Below are 22,165 nucleotides of genomic sequence, written 5' to 3' on the forward strand. Positions count from 1 at the left end.
CATCTCTTTAATCCTCAAAACAACTCTATTCTCTACCACACACTTAAGTATTTGCCCAATCTTTGCTTTCCATCTTTTTTTTACAGTAAACATTTTCTTTTTATAAGTATTCTCTGCTCATTTTCACCCCTTCACCTGACTTTAATCATGCCTTAGTGCTCATTGATGAGTCTGAAATAGTTTTCTCTAGGCTAGATCTTTCCTGAATTCCAGTGACTTAGCCAATCAGCCTTAAATATGAAACTGCATAAAACAACCATCTTCAGCCACAGACACTTCTGCAGAGGTAACTAACTACCATTAACATTTAGATGTGTATTTTCTTGTGTATTTGCATTTGCATATGTCTTTATGTACAGAGATAATATATTTAGAATACATACAAAATATAGAAACATGTTATTTTTAAGAGTTTTCTTGTTTTTATACATGTTTTCACACCACTCAAACTGTACAACATGCTTATTTCACTTAGTATTACATTTTATTCATGGGATGACAACCAAACAAAAACACTGAGCAAATAAGAGAATGTTAAAGTAATGTTAAATAATGTAAGTATGTATTGACCAAAAAATTAATTTTACTATATCAATGAACTTGTAGCTTTATTCAAAATATATTTTCAGAAAACATAAATATTTCCTTAAAAATAAAATATGCTATATACTCAGCAATATTCAAATAAAAGTGTATGTTAATTTTCTGAATAAGCAAGAATATATAACCAGAATACTTTTTGATACATTTTCATGCAATTTAACCATTCCTTCCATATATATTTTGAATACCATGTCACAGATATTTCTACGAATAATCATTTTTCTATTAAAATTTATTTCTATGAAAAATATTTTTTAAAATACGCTCTAATTTGAATTATTTTATAAAATTTACTACGGTCTTCAAATTTCTATTTAGGATTAATAAATTTGATATTGCCAACATCTTTATTGGACTATTATTTGCAGAACATATTTTTTTACTGAGAAATAACTCTAGAGTTACTGAATTACCTCATGTACTCTAAGAAAAGGCAGGTAAATGGAAAGTTTTCATATTCCTTTGTTTCACATAGGAACGTATGAATACTGGGGGTGCCAAAAAATGTATACACATTTTAAGAGATCTTAACACTTTGGTCAATGTTGCTCAAGCAATAGTTCGCTGTAATCAGAAGTGTCTGGACGCTGATGGTAACCACTTTGAGCACCTCTTGTAATCGCAGAAGTCAAATGTGACTTGTATTACTCTTTTGCTATCAGTATATATCAATACAGTTTTTTCCTTTCTTAAAATGTATATATAATTTTTTTGGCACCCTCTGTATACTAGTCTAAATATTTTCTTGGATCTTGTCTTTTGCCACCTTTTGGACTACCTATATTCAACAATATGTGTTTTTTTGTTTTTTTTTAGAAAAAAATAAGACTTAAGTCATATCAGCTATGACTTTTTAAATGTTTAACAAAAACGTTTTTATGAGTTTGTTTCTGTTTTGTTTGCTTACTTTGTTCTTTAGATTCCACATCATGTAAGTGAAATCTTATTGCGTCTGTCTTTCTCTGTCTGACTAACTAAATTTTGATGCTGTAAAAACATGAGTCTTCTCAAATCACTCCATGGCAAATAAAAAATATTAAGTTACATGTTTTTGAGCAAGCCTCACATCATTGCTCTTGAAATCTTAAAATCAATAATTTAGTACCTATTTTCCACTTAACATATGTATTCATTTTTGAGCTCATTGCTGATGAAAAAGTTTATTGAAAAATAAATATACAAAATACTATAATAAATATTTGTAGTTTAACATTGTGCTTAAGTGATGAAACCACTTTAAACTACTCTCTGGAAGGACTACTCAGCTTTTATTTCTTAGACTTACCTCCCATATATTTTAATTATATTGCTATATTTCCCACTGGCCCTGCCATCTGGTGATCTGGTGGCTTTGTTCATCTTAAAGGTCGTGACCTTCACCAGAACAAAATCAGTTGATACACTCTGTGTCTGGCATAGACAGTAGCATGAGTGCTTCTTCCATCACCAATTGAGACATAAATGTGTAGTTATCTCTATCATCTTTTTGGCAAGCAGTCTGTTTTTCAGCTTTATATACTTCCCTGAAAGGAAGATGTTAGACTGGTCTGGATAGGACTGAGAAAGATGGGTTATTTATTGCTGGTCATTTAAATTATGTATTATCTCATGTTAAAGTAAAAACACTATTCATGTAACATGCTTTTACACAATACTAGGTGAGACTCTAGTGAAATTTGAATGTATGGAGATCTACCAAACCCATTTCAGATTATTTTAACAAAGCTGTTAATAATACATTAACAATGAAATAATTGGAAGATTCTGAATTGAACAGACTGTCAACACAGCAGGTATAAAGCAATAGTGTCCCAGGCAAGTCAAATTGAACAATGGATTGTCTTTCTTAGATATCTGTTCCTCATAGTCTATATCAAGATCTATATAATGTTTTAAATATTTACCACTGACTGGTACATAGAATCCAAATTTAAGCAATTAAAAACAATAATTTTTACATGTCTCTTTGCAAATTTGTGTATTTTATTAATACTAGAATTGATACTGAGAATCAAAATGGGTAAAATCCAAAGTGGCTGTTTATTGAATTTTAATTGATATAAAATCAGTAAGTATCCATCAAAAGTGGCTATGGGCCAATTTAGAGTATGATCAGCAGAGTGTGAGAATACCTTCATCAGCATTGAAAACATCAGTTAATTTTTCCAATGCTGTGATAATGACATCTCATTTTTTCTGAGCCATAATTGAAATATAAATTAACATATAATTATGTTAGTTTCAGGTGTCAATGAAATGATTTGATATTTGTATATATTGTAAAATTATCAGGAGTCTAGTGAACATCTGTCACCACACAGTTATAATTTTTTTTGTGTGTGATGAGAACTTTTAACATTCACTCTCTTAGCAACTTTGTACCTTTTGACTCCTTCACCCATTTCACCCATGCTTCTACCCCTACCTCTAATATTCTGTTCTCTATGTCTATGAACACCATTTTTGTTTGTTTTTTTAGATTGTGCATATAAGTGAGATCATACAGTATTAGTCTTTCTTTGTCTAACTTATTTAGCTTGGAATTATACCCTCAAGTTCCACCCATATTGTTGCAAGTGACAAGATTTAATTATTTTTTATGGCTGAAGAATATACTATTCCATCACATATTCTTTATCCATTCATTTGTCAGTGGACACTTAGGTTGTTTTCATGTTATGACAATTTTAAATGCTATAGCAAACATAGAGATGCATGCATATATACAAATTAGTATTTTCATTTTCTGTGAATAAATACCCAGAAGTGAAATTGCTGGATTATATAGTAGGTCTGTTTTTAATTTTTTCAGAAAACTTAATACTGTCTTCCATAGTGGCTGAACTATTTACATTTCACCAACAATGCACAAGGATTCCCTTTTTATCCCCAGTGTCTCCAACACTTATTTCTTGTCTTTTTCATAATAGCCATTCTAACAGGTGTAAGATGATATCTTAATGATGGTTTTGAGGTGTATTTCCCTAATAATTAGTGATGTTAAGCATCTTTTCATGTATCTGTTAGTCATCTATATTTCTTTGGAAATGTCTCTTCAGATCCTCTGCCCACTTTTTAATCAGATTTTTTTTTTTTTTTTTTTTTTTTGCTATTGAGTTGTACGGGCTTTATATATATACATATTGACCTCTTTAGCACATATATGATTAGCAAATATTTTCTCCCATTAAGTAGGCTTCCTTTTCATTATGTTGATGGTTTCCTTTGCTATGGAGAAACACTTTAGCTTGATATAATCCTATTTATTTATTTTTACTTTTATTGCCTTTGCTTTTAGTGTCAGACCCAAAAAATCATTGCCAAGACCAATGTCAAGGGGGGTTTGCTGCTTATGTATCCTTCCAGGAGTTTTATGGTTTAAGGTCTTACATTCAGGTCTTTAATTAATTTTGAGTTAATTTTGTGTGTGCTGTATGATAGTGGTCAAGTTTCATCTTTTGCTACTGAATGTCCATATTTCCCAACACCATTTATGAAAGAGTCTGTCCTTTTCCCATTGTATATTCTTGGTTTGTTTATCATACATTAATTGACTATATATGTGTGGGTTTATTTCTAAGCTCTGTTCTGCCTCATTGATCTATTTTTATGCCAATGCCATACTGTTTTAATGTCTACAATTTTGTGATCTGTTTGCTATCAGGGAACATGAGTCCTCCAGCTTTTTTCCTTTTCAAGATTTCTTTGGCTATTCTGTGTTTTTTATTGTTCTTTACAAATTTTAGAATTATTTGTTCTATTTCAGTAAAAAATGCCATTGGAATATTGGTAAGGATTACATTGAATCTATAGATGGCTTTGGAGAGAATGGATATTTTAACAGTATTAATTCTTCCACTCCATGAGCACAGACTATCTTTCCATTTATTTATACCTCCTTCAATTTCTTTCAATCAGTGTCTTATAATTTTTAGTGTACAGATCTTTCACCTTCTTGAAAACCCATTATGTTATTATTTTTGATGCAATTGTAAATAGATTGCTTTCTTTATTTCTCTTTGAGATGATTACTAGTATATAGAAATGTAACAGATTTTTACATATTGATTTCATGTCTGCAACTTTACTGAATTTGTTGTTTACAGTTACAGTTTTTTGGTGGTGTTATCAAGGTTTTTTATATCTAATATAATCTCATTTGTAAATAGTGATAATTTATTTTATGTTTGCCAATATGAATCCTTATTTATTTATCTTGCCTAGTTTCTTTGTCTAGGCCTTCTAATACCACATTGAACAAAAATAGTGATAGAGGGCATCTGTGTCTTGTTTGTGATCTTAGAAGAAAACCTTTCAACTTTTTACTATTGAATATAATTTAGCTGTGGGCTTACATATGACCTTTATTATGTTGGGGCACATTTCCACTTTGTTGAGAGCTTTTATCATAATATAATTTTGTCAGATGCTTTTCTGCCTCTATTGAGATGATCACATGACTTTTATACTTCATTTTATTATTAGTATCACATTGATTGATTTGTTGATGTTGATTCATCTTGCATCCCTGGAATGAATCCCACTTGATCATGGTCTATAATCCTTATAATGTATTATTGAATTTGGTTTGGTAATATTTTATCAAGGATTTTTGCACCTATTTTTCATCAAGGCTATTGTCTATATTTTTTTTTTTTGTGAAGGGAGGGTGTCTTTGTCTGGTTTTGATATCAAGTTAATGCTAGCCTCATAAAATGTGTTTGGAAGTGTTCTCTCTGTGTTTATTAAAATAGTTTATGAAGGATTGGTATCAATTTTTTTGAAAGTTTGGTAAAATTCACCAGTGAAACAGTCTTGTCCTGAACTTTTGTTTACTGAGAGTGCTTAGATTACTGATCAAAATCCTTACTAGTCATCAGTCTGTTCAGATTTCCTATTCATGATTCAGTTTTGTTTGGTTGTATGTTTCTAGGAATATATCCATTTCAAATTTATTGGCATGTAATTGTCCATAGTAGTCTCTTATGATCCTTTGTATTTCTATGGCATCAGTTGTAACATCTCCTTCTTTTCTGATTTTATTTTAGTATTGTCTCTTTTTTTATTTTTTCTAGATGAGTCTAGCTAAAGGTTTGTTCATTTTGTTTATCACTTCAAAGAACCAGCTCTTAGTTTCATTGATAGTTTCATTCTCTATTTCATCTGTTCCTTTTCTGGTCTTCATTATTTTCTTCCTTCTGTTTTTCTTTTTTTTTTTTTTTTTTTAAGTTCCTTTAGGTGTAAAATTAGATTGCTTGGGATTTTTCTTGTTTCTTGAGGTAGACATTTATTGCTGTGAACTCATTCTTAGAACTGCTTTTGTTGCCTCCCATAAATTTTGGTAAGTTGTATTTCCATTTTGATTTATCTAAAGGTATTTTTAATTTCTCTTTTGATTCTCCTTTGATCTATTGGACATTCAGAAGCATGTTGTTTAACCTCCTCATATTTGTGAATTTTCCATTTTTCTTGTTAGACTTGATTTCTAGTTTCATACAATTGTGGTTGGAAAAGATGCTTGATATTATTTCAATCTTTTTAAATTAATTAAGATTTATTTTGTGGCTTAACATATGGTCTATCCTGCTGAATGTTTCATTGCATTTGAGAAGAATGTATATTCTGTGGGTTTGAATGTATATTCTATATATTTTGTAATGTTCTGTATATATCTGTTTCTCTGGTCTAATGTGTCGTTTAAGTACTACGTTTCTGTATTGATTTTTTGTCTGAATGATCAATCCACTGATATAAGTAGAGTATTGTATTGTTGTCTATTTCTCCCTGTAGGTCTGTTAATATTTGCTGTATGTATGTGTTCCTATTTTGGGTGCATAAATATTTACAAATGTGTTATCTTTTGTTGGATTGACCTCTTTATCACTATGTAATGACCTTCTTAGTCTCTTATTACAGTCTTTGTTTTAAAGTCTATTTTTTCTGCTGTAAATATAACTACCCAGCTTTCCTTTAGTTTCTAATTTTATGGAATATCTTTCAATTCTTTCACTTTTAGTCTGCAAGTGTGTTCTTACAGTTGAAGTGAAACTCTTATAGGCAACATATAAATGGATCTTGGTTTTGTTTGTTTGTTTGTTTTCATCGATTAAACCATTATGTATACTTTCACTGGAGAATTTATTTCACTGATCCTTCTGCTTCATCTAGTCTGATGTTGGAACTTGAGTGTATTTTTCAGTGTAGTTATTGTATTCTTTAGCTCTGTGACTTCCCTTGGTACTTTCTTATATTTTCCATCTTTTTGTTGAAGTTCCTACTTTGTTCATTCATTCTCCTGAGTTTGGTAAGTATCATTAGGACTATTATTTTGAACTCTTTAATAGGTAAATTAATTATCTCTATTCATTTAGATTTATTTCTGATATTTAATTTGTTCTTTCATTTGAAACATACTCTTTTTATTTTGCTTGACTCTCTCTGTTGGATCCCATTCATAAGATCAAACAGCCATCACTCCCAGTCTTGAAGGAGTGGCCTCCTGTAGGTTTGTACCTTATTTTTCACACCTACCCTAGCTCTTGGTTGCCTTTCAAACATTTGTGATTGTCCTAGCAGTCAATTTTATTTTTAATAGCTCCCAGTAATTGAGGGTGTGCCAACACCATTCAGTGTCCCAAGGGGGAGGATCTCAGTCAACACTAAATTCAAGCTGATTGCAAGCCAAACTCTAGGGTCCAGACTTTGATGCAGTAGTTTTTAAAGTATGCAATCTCATGAGACCATAAGCATAAGACCCACTTAGTACCAGTGCCAGGTGATCTATCTATAGGTATCCTCTGGGTGCGAAAATTGGGACTCCAGTGTATAAGGTCCTGTTTGAAAGACATTAGCAAGCTCCGGAAAGGCCAAGGGAATTGCAAAGATGGAGTACACAGGCCTATGTATTCTGAGAGCATACGCTTAGGTCAAGATATGCCAAACCTGAAGTCTTTCTCTAGCTTTCTTTAGGATGAAATTCCAAGAAAAGAAAATAGGCCTCTTTCACAGAAATACTAGGTCTGTAAATTCAGTCTGTTCTCTGTGCAATGACACCCAGGAACACAAGTTCCTGGCCACCAGAGCCATGTGATCAAGGGGCATTCCCTGGATGGTGGCCACAAGATCAGGACACCAGAAGTAAAAACAAAAATAGTGTATCAGACACATGTAACCCCTACTCCCTGTGAAGTACTGTAGTTTTAGTGCATGGTAGAGGAGAGCTGTGAAGAAGCCTGCCTTCTGAGGTCTCTGGAAATTATTATAGTCAACACTTAGATGTATGTTTAATTAGAATTTTGCCCCTCAGGTTGTAGCTATGATGATCAGCTATAAGCTTCTTTCACATAAAGACTGAGCTCTTGGGCCTCTTGCTGTGGCCTGGAGGTGGTAACCATTTAAGAATGTTTTCTCCATTATTTATAGGCCAGTGAGACCCAGGAACCTAAGCCCTACTTGCCTCCAGAACCACACAATGTAGAGGTGTCCTGTGGCTGCAGCCTCCCACAGTGGGGCAATAGATGTGTGTAAAAGCTCCCCACCAGGAGGTGCTGGCACTCTGAAGCATAGCAGAGAGAGAACATGAAGATGGTGCCCTCCAGTGGGAGTGTGGCAAAGTGAGAGTTAGAGATAGCACCCAAGGAGAAAGAGAAAAAACAAACAAACAAACCAAAAAAAAAACACTAGAGTTAAAAAAAAAAAAAGCTGACTTCTACTCACTGGAGCAAGGCACAAGGAGAATGCAAAGATGGCCCCTGCCAGTCTTCATCCCAGGAGAGCACCAAGCAGTCCCCTAAATGTGTGTCAAATCAGATGCAAAGCCCTCAGGCTGATGCTCCAATACAAGCATATGAGCCTCTCCCACTCAGAGTCTGGGCACCCCCTCGATCAGACACTTCCACACTGGAGTGGCTGAATCCCAGCACAGGACCCCTTTAAGAGCCATTTCTCAGACCGCCATAGTCCTGTGCTTCTGTTGGTTTTCAAAGCTAAATGTTTCGGGGCTTGTCTCTCAAGTACAGGTCTTAAAAGCTGGGGGTGCATGATTAGGGTTTATATGTTTTCTCCTCAGGGAGAATCTCTGTTTCTAGTTTCCTCAAAATTGTGGTTTGCTGCACCAGGGGAGGGGTTTATGACGAGATTGTGTCCCAACCTCTCCTAGCAATTTGATGTGGGCCTTTCCTCATTCTCCCAATACATAGGAGTCGCTCAGCCAGTTTTTAGTTTTTTTTCCCCCAAAGGATATTATTCCACATGTAGTTGTAGATTCAGTGTGTTTATTGGCAGAGGTGAGTTTAGGATCCTCTTACGTTGCCATCTTGATCTGGAACCTCTCATTTCTATGTTAGTGTGCATTTCTCATTAGTGAGCTTGAACACATTTTCTATATTTATATTAGATTGGTGCAAAAGCAATTGCGGTTTAAAAGGTTAAAAATAATTGTAAAAACTTCAATTACTTTTGCATCAACCTAATAATATCTGCATTATCTATTCAGTGACCATTTTACTCTTCTCAAATATTTCTGCCTTATACAGGTATCCCCCACTTTCCTGAAGTTTACGTTCTGCCACTTCACTTTTATGAAAGATCTAATTAGTATCTGCTTTTGCTAATCAAAAGAAATCTGAACAGGATTTTCATTTTTATGAAAAGAGCCATTGCCTTACGAAAATAGGTCTTTCATAAAAGTGAAGTGGCATAACACAAACTTTCCAAAAATGGGGATACACTTCACTTTATGCCATTTTGGCTTACAAAATGTTTCATAGGAATGCTCTACTCTCAGATAGTGGGGGGTACCCGTATTCCTTTTGGGATTTTGACAATAAAATTGCCATTGAGAATAAACTGCAGATAATTTTTAAATCTTTCACGTCTTTAGTCTCAGTCAATGAACATGTGAACCTTATTTTCATCTCTCTATGTCATTTCCTTCAGTTACAGTGTAAATATTCAAGTTTGGGCTCCCACATCACATTTCTAATTTCCCTTGTACCTTATGTACCCCTCTGTCTTATCCTTAAACCAGTCTGTCCTTTTTGAGAATGCCATCTCTTTGTTCATCTGGGTATTTCCTATAAATTATCGGGACCTCACCCTCTGCTAGGCTGAGTTCAAGTGAACATTGATTCGGACAGGTATTATGAGAAGAGCCAGAGAAGACACAGACCAATGGAACTTGATCCCATAAATTAGCTGTCAGGGATGAAGTGAGGGCCAATATCAAAGGCAAGATAAATAAGATAAAGCTTAGTTGATGAAAGTTGCTAGCTACTCATTGATGGTTGCTTGGTATAGCTAGATGATGACGATGATAAGGATGATAGATAGATAGATAAAGAGACAGAGAAACAGAGAGACAAAGAGATCTGATCACATGAGATAGGACACTGAGAAATTACCACAAAAAAATTGGAGATGTGGGGAAACATTCCACCAACTGCCAATGGCTACTAGAAGTTATAGAGACTGAATTGGTTCAGAACTCTGCTTGCTAATTAATGCAAAGTACTAGTCAGCCACAGAGTAAAGGGATTGTGTCCTGGTTGAAGTTATAAATTTGTTGGTAATGTTTATAATATGTTTTAACCAAGGATCATATTTAAAATGGTAACTTTATATAGTCATCTACCAGTCATTAGTAATATCTTCAAATAAAGAATATTTTAAAAATAACACAGGCAGTAGATGACTGGATTAAGAAACATTTATACAGTAGAATATTACTCAGCCATAAAGAAGAATGAAATCTTACCATTTGCAATGATATGGATGGACCTAGAGAACATTATGCTAAGTGAAATAGGTCAGACGGAGAAAGACAAATACCATATGATCTCACTTATATGTGGAATCTAAACAACTGAATAAATGAGCAAATTAAACAGAAATAGTCTCAGAGATATAGAGGAAAAACTGATGGTTGCTAGTTGGGAGGAGGGTGGGGATGAGGGAGAAGGTGAGGGGATTAGAGAGTACAAATTGTATTCACAATATTGCCATGGGGATGTGAAAGAAAGTTTAGGGAATATAATCAATAACGTTGTAAAGATCCTGTAGGGTGTCAGATGGACACTTATTAGGGAGACCACGTCATGGATGGTGTAGATGCCTGACCACTATGCTGTACACCTGAAGCTGAAGTTGAACAATATTGAATGTCAACTATAATTTAATTGTATAATCAGGGGATGTGGAGTACAGCATAGGGAATAGTGTCAATGGAATTGTAACAGCTATATCCGATGTCAGAGGGGAAGTAGATTGGGGGAGGAGGGTTATCACTTTGTGAGGGATGAAATGTCTAACTATTACATTGCTTTGTACACCTGAAGCTAATTAAAAAAAAAGAAAAAACATGGGAAAACAAACAAACAAACAAACACGGGCATTGATTGTAGCAAGAAAGACAATATTGCTTTAGAGAAAAAAATGCAGCATGACTTGAGGGCCTGTGACCAGGGTGCTAATGAAGTCTGATGAATCCAGGGAACTTCCTCTGAGACGGAGGTTTAAGCTGGAGCTAAGAAATAAATGTTCTACATAGTCAGAAGAGCAAGAGGATGGTAGGAAAGTTTAGAACAGAAAGATACCCTTTGTGAAGGCCGTAAGACAGGAAGAAGTTGAGTAATCATGACAACAGATACTAGTAACTGAAGGAAGCATAGTGAGGAATAAGACAGAGCCTAGATCATCAGGGCTGTACCAGCCACATTCAGGATTTTGGAATGTATCCCAAGAGCAAAGCCTATGAATGATTTTTAAACAGGAGAATGGCACCACTAAATTTGCATTAAAATTAGTACATGAAGTGATTTTAAAAGGCAATAATAGGTTTTAGAAGATCAGTTAGGAAGTGCTTTCCATGGTCCAGGAAATATATGACATGATCATTTTTTGTTTATTTTGTCTATTAATGCCATATTTCAAAGAGCTTTTTTAATTCCCTTGTTACATTCTTCTAATTTGTTTCCTTTCAGGCATTTAATCTTTTAGGTATTTACCATAAGTAGACTTAAAGGAAAATGCTCACCTGTGAATCATTTATTAATCTGTTTTAAGTTTCATTTTGCCACCAATTTAAATTTATGGAGATAATTATTTAATTTCAACTCCAGTCTAGGGAAGTGAGTGACTTTGAAAGACACATTAAAATAAAATGAAGACATTAATTAATGTATATGCTATTGGTGAACTTCTGCCAGCAGTATGATTTGAAAGAGAATGATGACTCCATTTAATAATCCAATAACATAAATCTGAATTTACCTAAAATGGAAAATAAGTATATGAATAGTTAAGATGTTTTAAGCATGAAATAGGTTAAGTTCCAGGGACATTGCATTTATTTTTTTGTTTCAGCTCATGCAATCTTTAAATTTCTATTTTAAAATCCTTGTTTTCCCCTACTGAATTCTGACTAGCTGTCCTTTTTTCCTTTAACTTTCAAGGCATAACTATTATTCTGTGTTACCTTTCATCAATTCATGAAATGAATAAATAAATGTGAGATATTTTCACAGAACTATGTAATGGATTACACATATAAGGCCGTCTAAAAACATGTAATTCTTATTTCAGTCTTTTAGCATGAGTCTATCAGAAGGTAGAAATGCATTTATACCTTTTTGTAAAGAAAGAAGACCTGGTTGAATTAACTGGAAATATACTTTTAGAGAGTATTAAATTTAGGCAGTATTAAAATTATTTTTTATTAACCTTTAGAAGTTTATTAATATTGTTAGAGGTAATATAAAATGGATTTCTATTTTATATTAGACATGGATATTTACCTTTTCAGCTTTTTGCCTATAGGTAGTGACATATCCAGTGGCAAACAAAACAGCAAGATAACACTTTAAATTCCTTGAGTTTTAAATTAATTTTAAAATACTACTACTAGCCCTACGTATTTTATGTAGTAAAACTTTACACTAGATTCTTTCAAAATGAATTCAAGAAACTTGATGCATTTTTCTTCGCATGTTATTTCCCCCCCCATAATTTCAAGATCATCTTTAACTTTTTCCCTCCCAGATTCTGATGTGTGACCTTTCCTATACGAATATTCCTATGTTGTTCTTATAGTATTCTGGAATAGAAAATGGAATTTTTTTCTGGAGTAGAAATACTTGTTTTATGCATAATGCTCAAAAGAGTTTGGCTTACATACTATGTGTCCAATAATGTTGCAGAAATAAAATAAATTTTTCCATCTTTTAACCATGTTGGGAAGACAAAAGGAACTATATAAAGTAGTATATACTCAAATCTCAACTAGTTTAAGCTGCATGTCAAGTTTATTGTATACAAAAATAAAACAAATGCAGTTATAGTTTCATGGAGGAAGTTTGAATTCTTGAAAGACAGTGTGGATTCCCTCACATGAAGGAGAATGAATTGATTCCCAGTAGACAGACCAGCCTATAAGCAGCAGCACTGTAAAGGAAAATTTGAATATGATGAATGTAGAGCATTATTTGTAACCCAGTATCACTGGAGCAACCTTGTATCTAAAAGGATAAAGTATAATAACTCACTGTGTCTTTCAACATTTAATCACTAGGATTTATGGCAGAATAATACTCCGATATGTGTGTGTGTGTGTGTGTGTGTGTGTGTGTGTGTGTGTGTGTATATATATATATATATATATATATATATATATATATATATCACAATTTCTTTATCGAATCATCTATTAATGGGCATTTTGGTTCTTACCAAATCTTGGTTGTTGTAAACAGCACTGCAGTGAACACAGGGGTGCATACAGCTTTTCAAATTAGTGTTTTGGATTTCTTTAGATAAATACCCAGGAGTAGAATTGCTGGGTCATAAGGTAAGTCTATTTTTAATTTTTTGAGGAAACTCCATACTGTTTTCCATAGTGTCCGCACCAGTTTACAATCCCACCAACAGTACACAAGGGTTCCCTTTTCTCCATATCTGCACCAGCACTTATTGTTGATTTGTTGACGATGTACATTTTGACAGGTGTGAGATGATACCTCATTGTGGTTTTTACTTGCATTTCTCTGATTAGAGACGTTGAGCATCTTTTCATATGTCTATCGGACATTCGTACGTCATCTTCAGAGAAATGTGTATTCAGATCCCCTGCCATTTGTTAATTGGATTGTTGGGGTTTTTTTGGTGTTAAGTGGTATGCGTTTCTTATAGATTTTGGATATTAGCCCCTTATCAAATGTATTATTGGTGAATGGGTTGGAGGGCTGACAGAGAAAGGTAAAGGGATTAAGAAGTACAAATCACAGGCATGTGCATATAGTTCTGTATAAATATATACATTTGTAGGTTTTTAAATGTTCATTAAATATATACACGTATACATACATATACATATACACATAAATTCATGGATACTATCTATGATCATGGAAGAAGTAACACAAAAGAATTTGAAGTACCCAGAAATATTACGTAGTCAGGTATATTTATGCTTTTCAAAAGTAAATAATTAAATCATTACTGGAAAAAACAATTAAGATGTATTTTTAGATTGATGAATAATCAATTGATTTGCAAGATTCACTGGAACATTTGAGAATAAAATCTAATTATGAGTTGAATGAGATTCACATCAATAAAAAACTGACTCAGACTTTAAAAATACCATCAGCCAGATTATTTAAATGATCCCACATTAGTTTTGTCATATGCTGTCAAATATTTCTGAATTAGTAAAAAATAATTCAGTGAAAACATGACAAAATGATTACTCCAGAGTGAAACTCCACATTAATATTTTTCATAAAAGAAAAAAATTCTCAATTTTATGTTTATATTATAAATTTTCTGTCAAATTAAGTTAGCAATTCGATTAAAGTATTTAGTCTTAAATTATTGTGAATATTTTAATTAAATCAATGGAAAGTTTTGGTTGACTGTACAGAAGATAACTATATGACAACTATACAGAGCTTAATATTTGAAGTATACACTTTTCAAAAATTCTCTATAAATATATAACATATATACATATATGTATACATGTACATATATATACATATATGCTCGTATATAATATATAAATTTCCAATTCAGCTGACAAATTATTAATATCTCACAAATCAAGCTTAGAATGCACATTTTTTGCTTCGCTTATATGATAAATATTTGCATTCCCTTCATAGTTTTCATATAATTATATTTGCCTATTATTTAATTATATAATGTAAGATTTACTACTTTTCTCTTAATAGTCTACATTTAGTAGACTAGTTAACTATAGTGAACAAAAATGTGAGGTTTCCCGTTAAACTTTAGAGCACAGATTTTTATAGGAATCTCTATGGTTTCTGATGTGTTTTCACACTTCCTCTTTATATTTATTTTTATTGTTCCATTACTCATTTTACTAGGCAGGCCACCTGAAAGAAGTAAAGTACAACCATCTTCCCTAATGCTTTTTTAATAAATATAATATGTGGTTCAGAGTTTTCTTATTTTTTAACATACTTGAAAGTATATATTGGCATTAAACTGCAGTTTATAGATTTTCTGGACCTATTGTGATCATCCAAGGACATTTTTCAGTTTGTTTTGCATCCTCTTTAAGTGGACTGCATGACACAACAAGAATTCTTTCATAATACGAACAATGATAGAAAAAGATGAAAATCCTAAAGCAAATAAAGAGGTCTTCAATGTAGGCTCCACATGTAAATATATAATAGAAGTTCCAGAAGGAGACAGTGTTAGTAATGAAATGAATAATGGAAGACATATTTTATGAGCTGGAAGAGAATTGATTCTTTCTATTGAAAAATCTTCCTGAGTTTAAAGATAGAAAATGGCTGGACATATTATTGTAGAATAACTGAATTCTAAGGAGAATTCCTTAGAATAACTGAATTCTAAAGAGAATGCCACATAATGTGACAAGATTAAAAAAATATTCTAATAAGGAAAAGAAAAATGAGGCAGTCATCTGAATTCTTAAAGCAATACTAAAATCTGGAAAGGAAAGCAAGAACAGTAATAGCTCATTAAAAGAAAAGTATTAAAACCAAAATAACTATTTATTTTGCAATTAATAAAACTTGAAAATAAAAGAGAAAGTTAAAGATTTACAAGTAAATGCAAGAAAATGAAGCAAATTATAATATTTATAGCACATAAGTTGTAATTAATGTTAAAACTGAGATGCTATGTAATAATTGATTAAAAAAAAAGAAGGCTCCTTTTGCAAAAAACATCAGATATGCAAAATAAAAATAAATAGAAATACAAAGATAATTTGCTAAACATGTATTTATAGACAGTTTAAGAGTATTGAAAGATTGAATAATACCTATTGATATATTCCATGTCACATTTATTTGAACATGTAGTAAAAAAAAAGTCACAATTAATTGTGTGCTGAGAGACAGAAATAAAAATCATGAAATAATCCAAACTCCCCAAACTACTTATTTTATAGGCAGTGTTTTCTGATCCAAATGCAAATCCATCCAAAGTATCAACACAACTTGCAAAATTAATAAATATATTTCCAGATAACTTTTGTATACCAAAAGGAAGCAGATGTGAAACTAAGATCATTTTGAAAGCAATAAAAAGAGAATGATTCACACACACACACACACACACACAAAGTAAAAGTTGGATTCATGGATATATTTACTTTTGCATGCATTTCTTATTTAGAAAAATAATCAGAACAATAAATAGAAATAAAACAAAAAGTGATATGATACAGAAAGCACACTCTAATTTGCAATCTTAGAAAAGGTGGTAAAATAATCCTGAGTATATATTTTACTGTTTAGTAATCAATTTATTTATTTCAATTACAGTTGATGTACAAGATTATATTAGTTTCAGGTGTACAACATAGTGATTAGACATTTATATACTTTATGAAGTGATAACCCAGATAAATCGTGTTAATCCATGTGACACCATATATAATTATCACAATGTTAGTGACTATGTTCCCTATGCTGTACTTTACATCCCTGTGACTGTTTTTATAACCTCCCATTTTTACTTCTTAATCCCTTCACCTTTTTGACCTATTCCCTCAAACATCTTCCCATCTGTCAACCACCAAAATGTTCCCTGTAACTATGAGTTTGTTTCTGTTTTGTTTATTCCTTTGTTTTGTTGATATCACATATAAGTGAAATCATATGGTATTTGTCTTTTTCTGACTTATTTCATTTAGCATAATACCCTCCAGTAACATTTATGTTGTCACAAATGGCAAGATTTCATTTTTTTATTGCTAAGTAATATTTGATTATATATGTGTACCACATGTTCTTTATCCAGTCATCTATCAATGGGTACTTATATTGCTTTCATGTCTTGGCTATTGTAGATAATGCTGCAGTGAACATAATGGTTCATTTGTCTTTTTGAATTAGTGTTTTGGATTTCTTTGGTTAAACACCCAAAAATGGGATTGCTGAGGCATAAGGTAGTTCTATTTTTAATTTTTTGAGGACTCTCCATAATGTTTTCCATAGTGGTTGCACCAATTTACAATCCTAGGAAAAGTGCAAGAGAGTTCCCTTTTCTCCACATCCTCACCAACACTTGTTTGTTCATAGCCATCCTGAGGTATGAGGTCATGTCTCATTGTGGGTTTTTTGTTTGTTTGTTTTTGTGATACGGCAGCCTTAATTTATTAATCTAATGTTAAGTAGGCATTAAAAATAAGATATAATAGTAAAGAAAAAAACCCTTCCTATTTTAAACTTTTTCTAATTATAAAGTATGTTTATTTTATTTTATTTCATTTATTTATTTTTTAAGTTTCAGTTATACAAAACAATGTAATAGACATTTATTATTTATATCCCTCACACAGTGATAGCCCCTCTCCCCCCATCTACTACCCCTCTGACATCGCACACAGCTATTACAGTTCCACTGTCTCTATTCCTAAGGCTAAACTCCACTTCTTGTAAATATATATATAATTGTAGTTGACATTCATATTGACTATCCATTTAGCTTCAGGTGTACAGTGCAGTGATCACGCATCTATATCATCCCTGAGGTGGTCTCCCTAATGGGACAAGTGTCCATCGGATACCCTACAAAATCTTTACAACATTATCACATTCCCCAAATTGACTTTCGTATCCCTGTGGCAATCTTGTGGTTACCGATTGTGCTTTCTAATCCCTTCACCTTCCTCCTTATCCCCACACCCCTCCCATCTAGCAACCCTCAGTTTCTCCTCTATATCTCTGAGACTGTATCTGATTAGTTCATTCATTTATTCTTTTCTTTAGATTTCACATTAAAGTGAGACCAAATGGTATTTGTCTTTCTCTGTCTGACTTATTTCACTTAGTATAATGTTCTCTAGGTCCATTGTTGCAAATAGTAAGATTTCATTCTTTATGTCTGCGTAATACTCCACTGTATAAATGTACCACAGTTTCTTAATCCAGTCGTCTATTGATGGGCATTTCGGTTATTTCCATGTCTTGGCTATTGTGTATAGTGCTGCAATAAACATAGGGGTGCATACATTATTTTGAATTAGAGTTTTGGATTTCTCTGGATAGATACCTAGGAGTGGAATCGCTGGGTCATACGGTAGTTCCATTTTCAGTTTTTAGAGATACTTCCATACTGTTTTCCATAGTGTCGGCACCAATTTGCAATCCCATCAACAGTGCACGAGCATTCCCTTTTCTCCACATCCTCTCCAACACTTGTTGTTTGTTGATTTATTGATGATAGCCATTTTGATTGGGGTGAGGTGGTATCTCATTGTGGTTTTTATTTGCATTTTTCTAATGATTAGTGAGGTTGAACATTTTTTCGTATGTCTGCCATCTGCATATCCTCTTTATAAAAATATCTCTTCATGTCCTCTGCCCATTTTTGAATTGGGTTGTTTGTTTTTTTGGAGCTGAGTTGAGTGAGTTTTTTTTATAAATTTTGGATATTAACCCCTTATCAGATAGATCATTGGCAAATATCTTCTCCCATTCAGTATGACCCCTTTTTGTTTTATTGACGGTTTCCTTTGCTGTGAAAAAAAAAAAAAAAAAAAAAAGCTTTTTAGTTTGATGCAATCCCACATTTTTATTTTTTTTCTTACTTCCCTTGGCCGAGGGGATATATCAGTAAAAATCTTACTCCGGGAATGCCTGTAAAGTTTCTTCCAGTACTTTCTTCTAAGAGTTTTATGGTTTCAGATCTTACATTTAAATCTTTAATCCATTTCAAATTTATTCTTGTATATGGTGTGAGGAGGTGGTCCAGCTTCATGTTTTTGCATGTTTCTGTCCAGGTTTTCCAGCACCATTTATTGAATAGACTGTCTTTATCCCACCGTAAATTCTTGCTTCCATTGCCGAAGATTAAATGGCTGTATAGGCACGGATTTATTTCTGGGCTCTCTACTCTCTTCCATTGATCATTGTGTTTTTTTGTGTGTGTGTGTTTTTTTTTTTGTTTTGTTTTTTTAATGCCAGTACCATGCTGTTTTGATTACTGTAGCCTTGTACTATAACTTGATGTCAGGTATTGTTATACCTGCCACTTTGTTCTTATTTCTCAAGATTGTTGAGGCTATCCAGGGTCTTTTATGGTTCCATATAAATTTTTGGATTATATGTTCTATTTCTGTGAAAAATGTCCTTGGTAGTTTGATAGGAATTGTGTTGAATCTGTGTATTGCCTTAGGCAGTATGGACATTTTAAGTATATTAATTCTTCCTGTCCCTGAGCGTGGTATGTGTTTCCATATATTTGTATCCTCTTTAGTTTCTCTCTTCATTGTCTTATAATTTTCTGAGTACAGATCTTTCACTTCTTTGGTTAAATTTATTCCCAGGTACTTTATAGTGTTTGAAGCAATTATAAATGGGATTTTCTTAATTTCCCCTTCTGATATTTTGTTATTGGTATATACAAATGCAATTGATTTCTGAATGTTATTTTGTAGCCTGCTACTTTATTAAATTCATTTATAAGTTCTAATAATTTTTTGGTGGAGTCTTTAGGGTACTCTATATATAGTACCATGTCATCTGCTTATAATGACAATTTTATTTCCTCCTTACGCATTTGGATGCTGTTTCTTTCTTTCTTTCTTTCTTTCTTTCTTTCTTTCTTTCTTTCTTTCTTTCTTTCTTTCTTTCTTTTTTCTTTCTTTTTTTTTTGTCTGATTGCTATGGCTAGAACTTCCAGCATTATTTTGATTTGGAGAAAGTAGGCAAACTTGCCTTGTGCCTGATCTTAAAAGGAATGGTTTTGGCTTTTCCTCGTTGAGTATGATATTAGCTGTGGGTTTATCATGTATGGCCTTTAATATGTTGAGATATGGTCCACTTATTCCCACTTTCTTAAGAGTTTTTATCATAAATAGCTGCTGGATTTTGTCAAATGCATTTTCTGCATCAATTGATATGATCATATGATTTTTATTTTTCATTTTGTCAATGTGGTGCATCACATTATTTGATTTGTGGATGTTGAACCACCCTTGCATACCAAGAATGAATCCCAGTTGATCATGGTGTATGGTCCAATGTGTCATTTAAGGTCGCTGTTTCCATATTGATTTTCTGTCTGGAAGACTTGTCCCTTGTTTTCAGAGGTGTGTTGAAGTCCCCTACTATGATAGTGTTACTGTTGATCTCTGTCTTTATGTCAGTCAGTATCTGTTTTATATATTTAGGTGCTCCTATTTAGGTTCTAGTAAATATCTTTCTAGTAAACATAAATGTTTACTAGAGTTATGTCCTCTTGTCAGATCGATCCCTTTATTATTATATAGTGCCCATGTTTGTCTTTTAATATACTTTCATTTTAAAGTCTATCTTGTCAGATATAAGTACTGCAACTCCAGCTTTTTTCTCATTTCCATTTGCATGAAATATCTTACTCCAACCGTTCACTTTCAGCCTGTGTGTGTCTTTTGATCTGAGGTGAGTCTCTTGCATAAAGCATATACAAGGGTCTTGCTTTCTTATCCACTCATCCACCCTATGTCTTTTGATTGGAGCATTTAATCCATTTACATTTAAAGTGAGTATTGATAGGTATATAGTTATTGCCATTCTTTTTTTTTTTTTTAAATTTGTAGTTAGATTGTTTTCATCTTTCTTCTGCAATGCTGGCTTGGTGGTAATACATTCCTTTAGCTTATTCTATTCTGGGAAGCTCTTTATCTCTCCTTCAATTTTAAATGATAGCCTTGCTGGATAAAGCAATCTAGGTTGTAGGCTTTTGTTTTCCATCATTTTGAGTACCTCCTGCCACTCTCTCCTGGACTTCAATGTTTCTGTAGGAAAGTCATTGATAGTCTTATAGGAATTCCCTTGTATGTAACCCACTGTCTTTCTCTTGCTGCTTTTAGGATTCTCTCTTTGTCTTTAACCTTTGCCATTTTAACTATAATGTGTCTTGTTGCGGACCTATTTGGGTTTATCCTGTTTGGAACTCTCTGCACTTCCTGCCCTTGTATGTTGGTGTCCTTCACCAGGTTAGGGAAGTTTTCAGTCATTATTACTTCAATATGTTCTCAATCCCTGGCTTCCTGTTTTCACATTCTGTGCACATGTTGTTCCTGTTTTCACTTATGATGCACATGTTGTTGCATTTCATGTTATCCTAGAGGTCTCTCAAACCATTTTCATTGTTTTTTATTATTTTTTCTTTTTGTTGTTCCATTTGGGCAATCTCTGCTAACTTGTCTTCTAAGTTGCTGATTCGATCTTCTGCCTCATCTTACCTGCTGGTAATTCCTTCAAGTGAGTTCTTTATTTCCATTATTGTATTCTTTAGTTCTAACTGGTTGTTCATTATGATTTCTCTATCCTTTTTTATGTCATCACTAAGCTCTTAAACATTCTTATCATCAGTGTTCTGAACTCTGTCTCTGAGAGGTTGGTTACCTCTGTTTCATTTGGTTCCAATTCTGGAGGTTTCTTTTCTTCTTTTATTTGGGACATGTTTCTTTGTTTCCCCATTCTGGCTGACTCTCTGTGTTTGTTTTGATGTATTAGGTAGATCCCCTAGGATTCTTGTTTTTTGCTGGGTTATCTTATGTAGTATGTGTCCTTTATATTTGACTTGCACCACTTCCGTATTCTCCTGTGTGTGTGCTCCAAAGGTGACCCTTGTGTTGTGTATACTGTCCTGTTAAAGTTGATCTTTAATTGCTTTTGGCTTGTCAGTAGGTGGGATTGATTCTTAAGCTGACTAGTTGTGAGACTTGGCTCTGCCTACAGTGGATGTTCTGCTGTTGTGAGGGTTGACAGCTCAAATGAGGCTTGGCCCGTATGGGCTCCTGTGCCTATAGAGAATTCCCTCTGGATGTGTCACTTGTAGGTCAAACCCAGTTTGGTCTGGAGTCGGCCTCTGGGTGTTTTGAATCTTGTGCCTCTTGAGCTGGGTCCTGGTGTAGGGAAATTTCAGAACAAAACAAATCACCAAGCAATACAACAACAACAACAAAGAGAAAATCAAATACACTCACAATAAAAACAACCAATAAGCCACACTCAACACAGGTGAAAATATCAAAAATAGAAAAACAAAACAAAACGAAAAAAGCAGCGCC

The sequence above is a fragment of the Rhinolophus sinicus genome, linkage group LG02, assembly GCF_036562045.2.
Source record: "Rhinolophus sinicus isolate RSC01 linkage group LG02, ASM3656204v1, whole genome shotgun sequence".
In the NCBI taxonomy this organism is placed as follows: Eukaryota; Metazoa; Chordata; class Mammalia; order Chiroptera; family Rhinolophidae; genus Rhinolophus; species Rhinolophus sinicus.